The following is a 9,046-nucleotide window of genomic DNA, read 5'->3' as shown; positions in this document are numbered from 1 at the left end:
AATCATCTCACAGAGTTACAGCTTTCCCCTCAAGAAGCCTTTCGCTAAGACAGTTCTTGTGGAATTGGCAAAGTGATATTTGGAAGCCCATAGAGGGCTATGGTGAAAAAGGAAATATCCTCCGATGAAATCTGGAAAGAAGCTTTCTGAGAAACTGCTCTGTGATATGTGCCTTCCACTCACGGAGTTACATCCGTATTTCGTGGATCTCTTTGCTAGCCTTTTTTCTGTGGAATCTGAGAACAGATATTTCGGATCCCTTTGAAGACTATAGGGCCAAAGAAATATCCTCCCATAACAAAGAGAAAGAATCCTTCTGAGAAACTTCTTTGTGTTCTGTGAAATCATCTGACAGAGTTACAGCTTTCCCCTCAAGAAGCCTTTCGCTAAGACAGTTCTTGTGGAATTGGAAAAGAGATATTTGGAAGCCCATAGAGGGCTATGGTGAAAAAGGAAATATCCTCCGATGAAATCTGGAAAGAAGCTTTCTGAGAAACTGCTCTGTGATATGTGCCTTCCACTCACAGAGTTACATCTGTATTTCGTGGATCTCTTTGCTAGCCTTATTTCTGTGGAATCTGAGAACAGATATTTCGGATCCCTTTGAAGACTATAGGGCCAAAGGAAATATCTTCCGATGACAAAGAGAAAGAAGCTTTCGGAGAAACATCTTTGTGGTCTGTGAAATCATCTCACAGAGTTACAGCTTTCCCCTCAAGAAGCCTTTCGCTAAGACAGTTCTTGTGGAATTGGCAAAGTGATATTTGGAAGCCCATAGAGGGCTATGGTGAAAAAGGAAATATCCTCCGATGAAATCTGGAAAGAAGCTTTCTGAGAAACTGCTCTGTGATATGTGACTTCCACTCACAGAGTTACATCTGTATTTCGTGGATCTCTTTGGTAGCCTTATTTCTGTGGAATCTGAAAGCAGATATTTAGAATCCCTTTGAAGACTATAGGGCCAAAGGAAATATCCTCCCATAACAAAGAGAAAGAAGCTTTCTGAGAAACTTCTTTGTGTTCTGTGAAATCATCTCACAGAGTTACAGCTTTCCCCTCAAGAAGCCTTTCGCTAGGACAGTTCTTGTGGAATTGGCAAAGTGATATTTGGAAGCCCAGAGAGGGCTATTGTGAAAAAGGAAATATCCTCAGATGAAATCTGGAAAGAAGCTTTCTGAGAAACTGCTCTGTGATATGTGACTTCCACTCACAGAGTTACATGTGTATTTCGTGGATCTCTTTGCTAGCCTTATTTCTGTGGAATCTGAAAGCACATATTTAGAATCCCTTTGAAGATTATAGGGCCAAAGGAAATATCCTCCCATAACAAAGAGAAAGAAGCTTTCTGAGAAACTTCTTTGTGTTCTGTGAAATCTTGTCACAGAGTTACAGCTTTCCCCTCAAGAAGCCTTTCGCTAAGACAGTTCTTGTGGAATTGGCAAAGTGATATTTGGAAGCCCATAGAGGGCTATGGTGAAAAAAGAAATATCCTCCGATGAAATCTGGAAAGAAGCTTTCTGAGAAACTGCTCTGTGATATGTGAATTCCACTCACAGAGTTACATCTGTATTTCGTGGATCTCTTTGCTAGCCTTATTTCTGTGGAATCTGAGAACAGATATTTCGGATCCCTTTGAATACTATAGGGCCAAAGAAATATCCTCCCATAGCAAAGAGAAAGAAGCTTTCTGAGAAACTTCTTTGTGTTCTGTGAAATCATCTAACAGAGTTACAGCTTTCCCCTCAAGAAGCCTTTCGCTAAGACAGTTCTTGTGGAATTGGAAAAGAGATATTTGGAAGCCCATAGAGGGCTATGGTGAAAAAGGAAATATCCTCCGATGAAATCTGGAAAGAAGCTTTCTGAGAAACTGCTCTGTGATATGTGCCTTCCACTCACAGAGTTACATCTGTATTTCGTGGATCTCTTTGCTAGCCTTATTTTTGTGGAATCTGAGAACAGATATTTCGGATCCCTTTGAAGACTATAGGGCCAAAGAAATATCCTCCCATAACAAAGAGAAAGAAGCTTTCTGAGAAACTTCTTTGTGTTCTGTGAAATCATCTCACAGAGTTACAGCTTTCCCCTCAAGAAGCCTTTCGCTAAGACAGTTCTTGTGGAATTGGCAAAGTGATATTTGGAAGCCCATAGAGGGCTATGGTGAAAAAGGAAATATCCTCCGATGAAATCTGGAAAGAAGCTTTCTGAGAAACTGCTCTGTGATATGTGACTTCCACTCACGGAGTTACATCTCTATTTCGTGGATCTCTTTGCTAGCCTTATTTCTGTGGAATCTGAAAGCAGATATTCAGAATCCCATTGAAGATTATAGGGCCAAAGGAAATATCCTCCCATAACAAAGAGAAAGAAGCTTTCTGAGAAACTTCTTTGTGTTCTGTGAAATCATCTCACAAAGTTACAGCTTTCCCCTCAAGAAGCCTTTCGCTAAGACAGTTCTTGTGGAATTGGAAAGGGATATTTGGAAGCCCATAGAGGGCTATGGTGAAAAAGGAAATATCCTCAGATGAAATCTGGAAAGAAGCTTTCTGAGAAACTGCTCTGTGATATGTGAGTTCCACTCACAGAGTTACATCTGTATTTCGTGGATCTCTTTGCTAGCCTTATTTCTGTGGAATCTGAGAACAGATATTTCGGATCCCTTTGTAGACTATAGGGCCAAAGAAATATCCTCCCATAGCAAAGAGAAAGAAGCTTTCTGAGAAACTTCTTTGTGTTCTGTGAAATCATCTAACAGAGTTACAGCTTTCCCCTCAAGAAGCCTTTCGCTAGGACAGTTCTTGTGGAATTGGAAAAGAGATATTTGGAAGCCCATAGAGGGCTATGGTGAAAAAGCAAATATCCTCCGATGAAATTTGGAAAGAAGCTTTCTGAGAAACTTCTCTGTGATATGTGCCTTCCACTCACAGAGTTACATCTGTATTTCGTGGATCTCTTTGCTAGCCTTATTTCTGTGGAATCTGAGAACAGATATTTCGGATCCCTTTGAAGTCTATAGGGCCAAAGGAAATATCCTCGGATAACAAAGAGAAAGAAGCTTTCTGAGAAACTTCTTTGTGTTCTGTGAAATCATCTCACAGAGTTACAGCTTTCCCTTCAAGAAGCCTTTCGCTAGGACAGTTCTTGAGATTTGGCAAAGTGATATTTGGAAGCCCGTAGAGGGCTATGGTGAAAAAGGAAATATCCTCCGATGAAATCTGGAAAGAAGATTTCTGAGAAACTGCTCTGTGATATGTGACTTCCACTCACAGAGTTACATCTGTATTTCGTGGATCTCTTTCCTAGCCTTATTTCTGTGGAATCTGCAAGCAGATATTTAGAATCCCTTTGAATACTATAGGGCCAAAGGAAATATCCTCCCATAACAAAGAGAAAGAAGCTTTCTGAGAAACTTCTTTGTGTTCTGTGAAATCATCTCACAGAGTTACAGCTTTCCCCTTAAGAAGCCTTTCGCTAGGACAGTTCTTGTGGAATTGGCAAAGTGATATTTGGAAGCCCAGAGAGGGCTATTGTGAAAAAGGAAATATCCTCCGATGAAATCTGGAAAGAAGCTTTCTGAGAAACTGCTCTGTGATATGTGACTTCCACTCACAGAGTTACATCTGTATTTCGTGGATCTCTTTGCTAGCCTTATTTCTCTGGAATCTGAAAGCACATATTTAGAATCCCTTTGAAGACTATAGGGCCAAAGGAAATATCCTCCCATAACAAAGAGAAAGAAGCTTTCTGAGAAACTTCTTTGTGTTCTGTGAAATCATCTCACAGAGTTACAGCTTTCCCCTCAAGAAGCCTTTCGCTAAGACAGTTCTTGTGGAATTGGCAAAGTGATATTTGGAAGTCCATAGAGGGCTATGGTGAAAAAGGAAATATCCTCCGATGAAATCTGGAAAGAAGCTTTCTGAGAAACTGCTCTGTGATATGTGAATTCCACTCACAGAGTTACATCTGTATTTCGTGGATCTCTTTGCTAGCCTTATTTCTGTGGAATCTGAGAACAGATATTTCGGATCCCTTTGAATACTATAGGGCCAAAGAAATATCCTCCCATAGCAAAGAGAAAGAAGCTTTCTGAGAAACTTCTTTGTGTTCTGTGAAATCATCTAACAGAGTTACAGCTTTCCCCTCAAGAAGCCTTTCGCTAAGACAGTTCTTGTGGAATTGGAAAAGAGATATTTGGAAGCCCATAGAGGGCTATGGTGAAAAAGGAAATATCCTCCGATGAAATCTGGAAAGAAGCTTTCTGAGAAACTGCTCTGTGATATGTGCCTTCCACTCACAGAGTTACATCTGTATTTCGTGGATCTCTTTGCTAGCCTTATTTCTGTGGAATCTGAGAACAGATATTTCGGATCCCTTTGAAGACTATAGGGCCAAAGAAATATCCTCCCATAACAAAGAGAAAGAAGCTTTCTGAGAAACTTCTTTGTGTTCTGTGAAATCATCTAACAGAGTTACAGCTTTCCCCTAAAGAAGCCTTTCGCTAAGACAGTTCTTGTGGAATTGGAAAAGAGATATTTGGAAGCCCATAGAGGGCTATGGTGAAAAAGGAAATATCCTCCGATGAAATCTGGAAAGAAGCTTTCTGAGAAACTGCTCTGTGATATGTGCTTTCCACTCACAGAGTTACATCTGTATTTCGTGGATCTCTTTGCTAGCCTTATTTCTGTGGAATCTGAGAACAGATATTTCGGATCCCTTTGAAGACTATAGGGCCAAAGGAAATATCTTCCGATAACAAAGAGAAAGAAGCTTTCTGAGAAACTTCTTTGTGTTCTGTGAAATCATCTCACAGAGTTACAGCTTTCCCCTCAAGAAGCCTTTCGCTAAGACAGTTCTTGTGGAATTGGCAAAGTGATATTTGGAAGCCCATAGAGGGCTATGGTGAAAAAGGAAATATCCTCCGATGAAATCTGGAAAGAAGCTTTCTGAGAAACTGCTCTGTGATATGTGCCTTCCACTCACAGAGTTACATCTGTATTTCGTGGATCTCTTTGCTAGCCTTATTTCTGTGGAATCTGAAAGCAGATATTTAGAATCCCTTTGAAGACTGTAGGGCCAAAGGAAATATCCTCCCATAACAAAGAGAAAGAAGCTTTCTGAGAAACTTCTTTGTGTTCTGTGAAATCATCTCACAGAGTTACAGCTTTCCCCTCAAGAAGCCTTTCGCTAGGATAGTTCTTGTGGAATTGGCAAAGTGATATTTGGAAGCCCATAGAGGGCTATGGTAAAAGGAAATATCCTCAGATGAAATCTGGAAAGAAGCTTTCTGAGAAACTGCTCTGTGATATGTGACTTCCACTCACAGAGTTACATCTGTATTTCGTGGATCTCTTTGCTAGCCTTATTTCTGTGGAATCTGAAAGCAAATATTCAGAATCCCTTTGAAAATTATAGGGCCAAAGGAAATATCCTCCCATAACAAAGAGAAAGAAGCTTTCTGAGAAACTTCTTTGTGTTCTGTGAAATCATCTCACAGAGTTACAGCTTTCCCCTCAAGAAGCCTTTCGCTAAGACAGTTCTTGTGGAATTGGAAAGGGATATTTGGAAGCCCATAGAGGGCTATGGTGAAAAAGGAAATATCCTCCGATGAAATCTGGAAAGAAGCTTTCTGAGAAACTGCTCTGTGATATGTGAATTCCACTCACAGAGTTACATCTGTATTTCGTGGATCTCTTTGCTAGCCTTATTTCTGTGGCATCTGAGAACAGATATTTCGGATCCCTTTGAAGACTATAGGGCCAAAGGAAATATCCTCCGATAACAAAGAGAAAGAAGCTTTCTGAGAAACTTCTTTGTGTTCTGTGAAATCATCTCACAGAGTTACAGCTTTCCCCTCAAGAAGCCTTTCGCTAGGACAGTTTTTGTGGAATTGGCAAAGTGATATTTGGAAGCCCATAGAGGGCTAGGGTGAAAAAGGAAATATCCTCCGATGAAATCTGGAAAGAAGCTTTCTGAGAAACTGCTCTTTGATATGTGACTTCCACTCACAGAGTTACGTCTGTATTTCGTGGATCTCTTTGCTAGCCTTATTTCTGTGGAATCTGAGAACAGATATTTCGGATCCCTTTGAATACTATAGGGCCAAAGAAATATCCTCCCATAGCAAAGAGAAAGAAGCTTTCTGAGAAAGTTCTTTGTGTTCTGTGAAATCATCTAACAGAGTTACAGCTTTCCCCTCAAGAAGCCTTTCGCTAAGACAGTTCTTGTGGAATTGGAAAAGAGATATTTGGAAGCCCATAGAGGGCTATGGTGAAAAAGGAAATATCCTCCGATGAAATCTGGAAAGAAGCTTTCTGAGAAACTGCTCTGTGATATGTGCCTTCCACTCACGGAGTTACATCCGTATTTCGTGGATCTCTTTGCTAGCCTTATTTCTGTGGAATCTGAGAACAGATATTTCGGATCCCTTTGAAGACTATAGGGCCAAAGAAATATCCTCCCATAACAAAGAGAAAGAATCCTTCTGAGAAACTTCTTTGTGTTCTGTGAAATCATCTGACAGAGTTACAGCTTTCCCCTCAAGAAGCCTTTCGCTAAGACAGTTCTTGTGGAATTGGAAAAGAGATATTTGGAAGCCCATAGAGGGCTATGGTGAAAAAGGAAATATCCTCCGATGAAATCTGGAAAGAAGCTTTCTGAGAAACTGCTCTGTGATATGTGCCTTCCACTCACAGAGTTACATCTGTATTTCGTGGATCTCTTTGCTAGCCTTATTTCTGTCGAACCTGAGAACAGATATTTCGGATCCCTTTGAAGACTATAGGGCCAAAGGAAATATCTTCCGATGACAAAGAGAAAGAAGCTTTCTGAGAAACATCTTTGTGGTCTGTGAAATCATCTCACAGAGTTACAGCTTTCCCCTCAAGAAGCCTTTCGCTAGGACAGTTCTTGTGGAATTGGCAAAGTGATATTTGGAAGCCCATAGAGGGCTATGGTGAAAAAGGAAATATCCTCCGATGAAATCTGGAAAGAATCTTTCTGAGAAACTGCTCTGTGATATGTGACTTCCACTCACAGAGTTACATCTGTATTTCGTGGATCTCTTTGCTAGCCTTATTTCTGTGGAATCTGAAAGTAGATATTTAGAATCCCTTTGAAGACTATAGGGCCAAAGGAAATATCCTCCCATAACAAAGAGAAAGAAGCTTTCTGAGAAACTTCTTTGTGTTCTCTGAAATCATCTCACAGAGTTACAGCTTTCCCCTCAAGAAGCCTTTCGCTAAGACAGTTCTTGTGGAATTGGCAAAGTGATATTTGGAAGCCCATACAGGGCTATGGTGGAAAAGGAAATATCCTCCGATGAAATCTGGAAAGAAGCTTTCTGAGAAACTGCTCTGTGATATGAGACTTCCACTCACAGAGTTACATCTGTACTTCGTGGATCTCTTTGCTAGCCTTATTTCTGTGGAATCTGAGAACAGATATTTCGGATCCCTTTGAATACTATAGGGCCAAAGGAAATATCCTCTGATAACAAAGAGAAAGAAGCTTTCTGAGAAACTTCTTTGTGGTCTGTGAAATCATCTCACAGAGTTAGAGCTTTCCCCTCAAGAAGCCTTTCGCTAAGACAGTTCTTGTGGAATTGGCAAAGTGATATTTGGAAGCCCATAGAGGGCTATGGTGAAAAAGGAAATATCCTCCGATGAAATCTGGAAAGAAGCTTTCTGAGAAACTGCTCTGTGATATGTGACTTCCACTCACAGAGTTACATCTGTATTTCGTGGATCTCTTTGGTAGCCTTATTTCTGTGGAATCTGAAAGCAGATATTTAGAATCCCTTTGAAGACTATAGGGCCAAAGGAAATATCCTCCCATAACAAAGAGAAAGAAGCTTTCTGAGAAACTTCTTTGTGTTCTGTGAAATCATCTCACAGAGTTACAGCTTTCCCCTCAAGAAGCCTTTCGCTAAGACAGTTCTTGTGGAATTGGCAAAGTGATATTTGGAAGCCCATAGAGGGCTATGGTGAAAAAGGAAATATCCTCCGATGAAATCTGGAAAGAAGCTTTCTGAGAAACTGCTCTGTGATATGTGCCTTCCACTCACAGAGTTACATCTGTATTTCGTGGATCTCTTTGCTAGCCTTATTTCTGTGGAATCTGAAAGCAGATATTTAGAATCCCTCTGAAGACTGTAGGGCCAAAGGAAATATCCTCCCATAACAAAGAGAAAGAAGCTTTCTGAGAAACTTCTTTGTGTTCTGTGAAATCATCTCACAGAGTTACAGCTTTCCCCTCAAGAAGCCTTTCGCTAGGATAGTTCTTGTGGAATTGGCAAAGTGATATTTGGAAGCCCATAGAGGGCTATGGTAAAAGGAAATATCCTCAGATGAAATCTGGAAAGAAGCTTTCTGAGAAACTGCTCTGTGATATGTGACTTCCACTCACAGAGTTACATCTGTATTTCGTGGATCTCTTTGCTAGCCTTATTTCTGTGGAATCTGAAAGCAGATATTCAGAATCCCTTTGAAAATTATAGGGCCAAAGGAAATATCCTCCCATAACAAAGAGAAAGAAGCTTTCTGAGAAACTTCTTTGTGTTCTGTGAAATCATCTCACAGAGTTACAGCTTTCCCCTCAAGAAGCCTTTCGCTAAGACAGTTCTTGTGGAATTGGAAAGGGATATTTGGAAGCCCATAGAGGGCTATGGTGAAAAAGGAAATATCCTCCGATGAAATCTGGAAAGAAGCTTTCTGAGAAACTGCTCTGTGATATGTGAATTCCACTCACAGAGTTACATCTGTATTTCGTGGATCTCTTTGCTAGCCTTATTTCTGTGGCATCTGAGAACAGATATTTCGGATCCCTTTGAAGACTATAGGGCCAAAGGAAATATCCTCCGATAACAAAGAGAAAGAAGCTTTCTGAGAAACTTCTTTGTGTTCTGTGAAATCATCTCACAGAGTTACAGCTTTCCCCTCAAGAAGCCTTTCGCTAGGACAGTTTTTGTGGAATTGGCAAAGTGATATTTGGAAGCCCATAGAGGGCTAGGGTGAAAAAGGAAATATCCTCCGATGAAATCTGGAAAGAAGCT

Source organism: Macaca fascicularis, chromosome 12, assembly GCF_037993035.2.
Source record: "Macaca fascicularis isolate 582-1 chromosome 12, T2T-MFA8v1.1".
Lineage (NCBI taxonomy): Eukaryota > Metazoa > Chordata > Mammalia > Primates > Cercopithecidae > Macaca > Macaca fascicularis.
The sequence above is the reverse complement of the archived record's forward strand: the minus strand, read 5'-3'. Positions refer to the sequence as shown.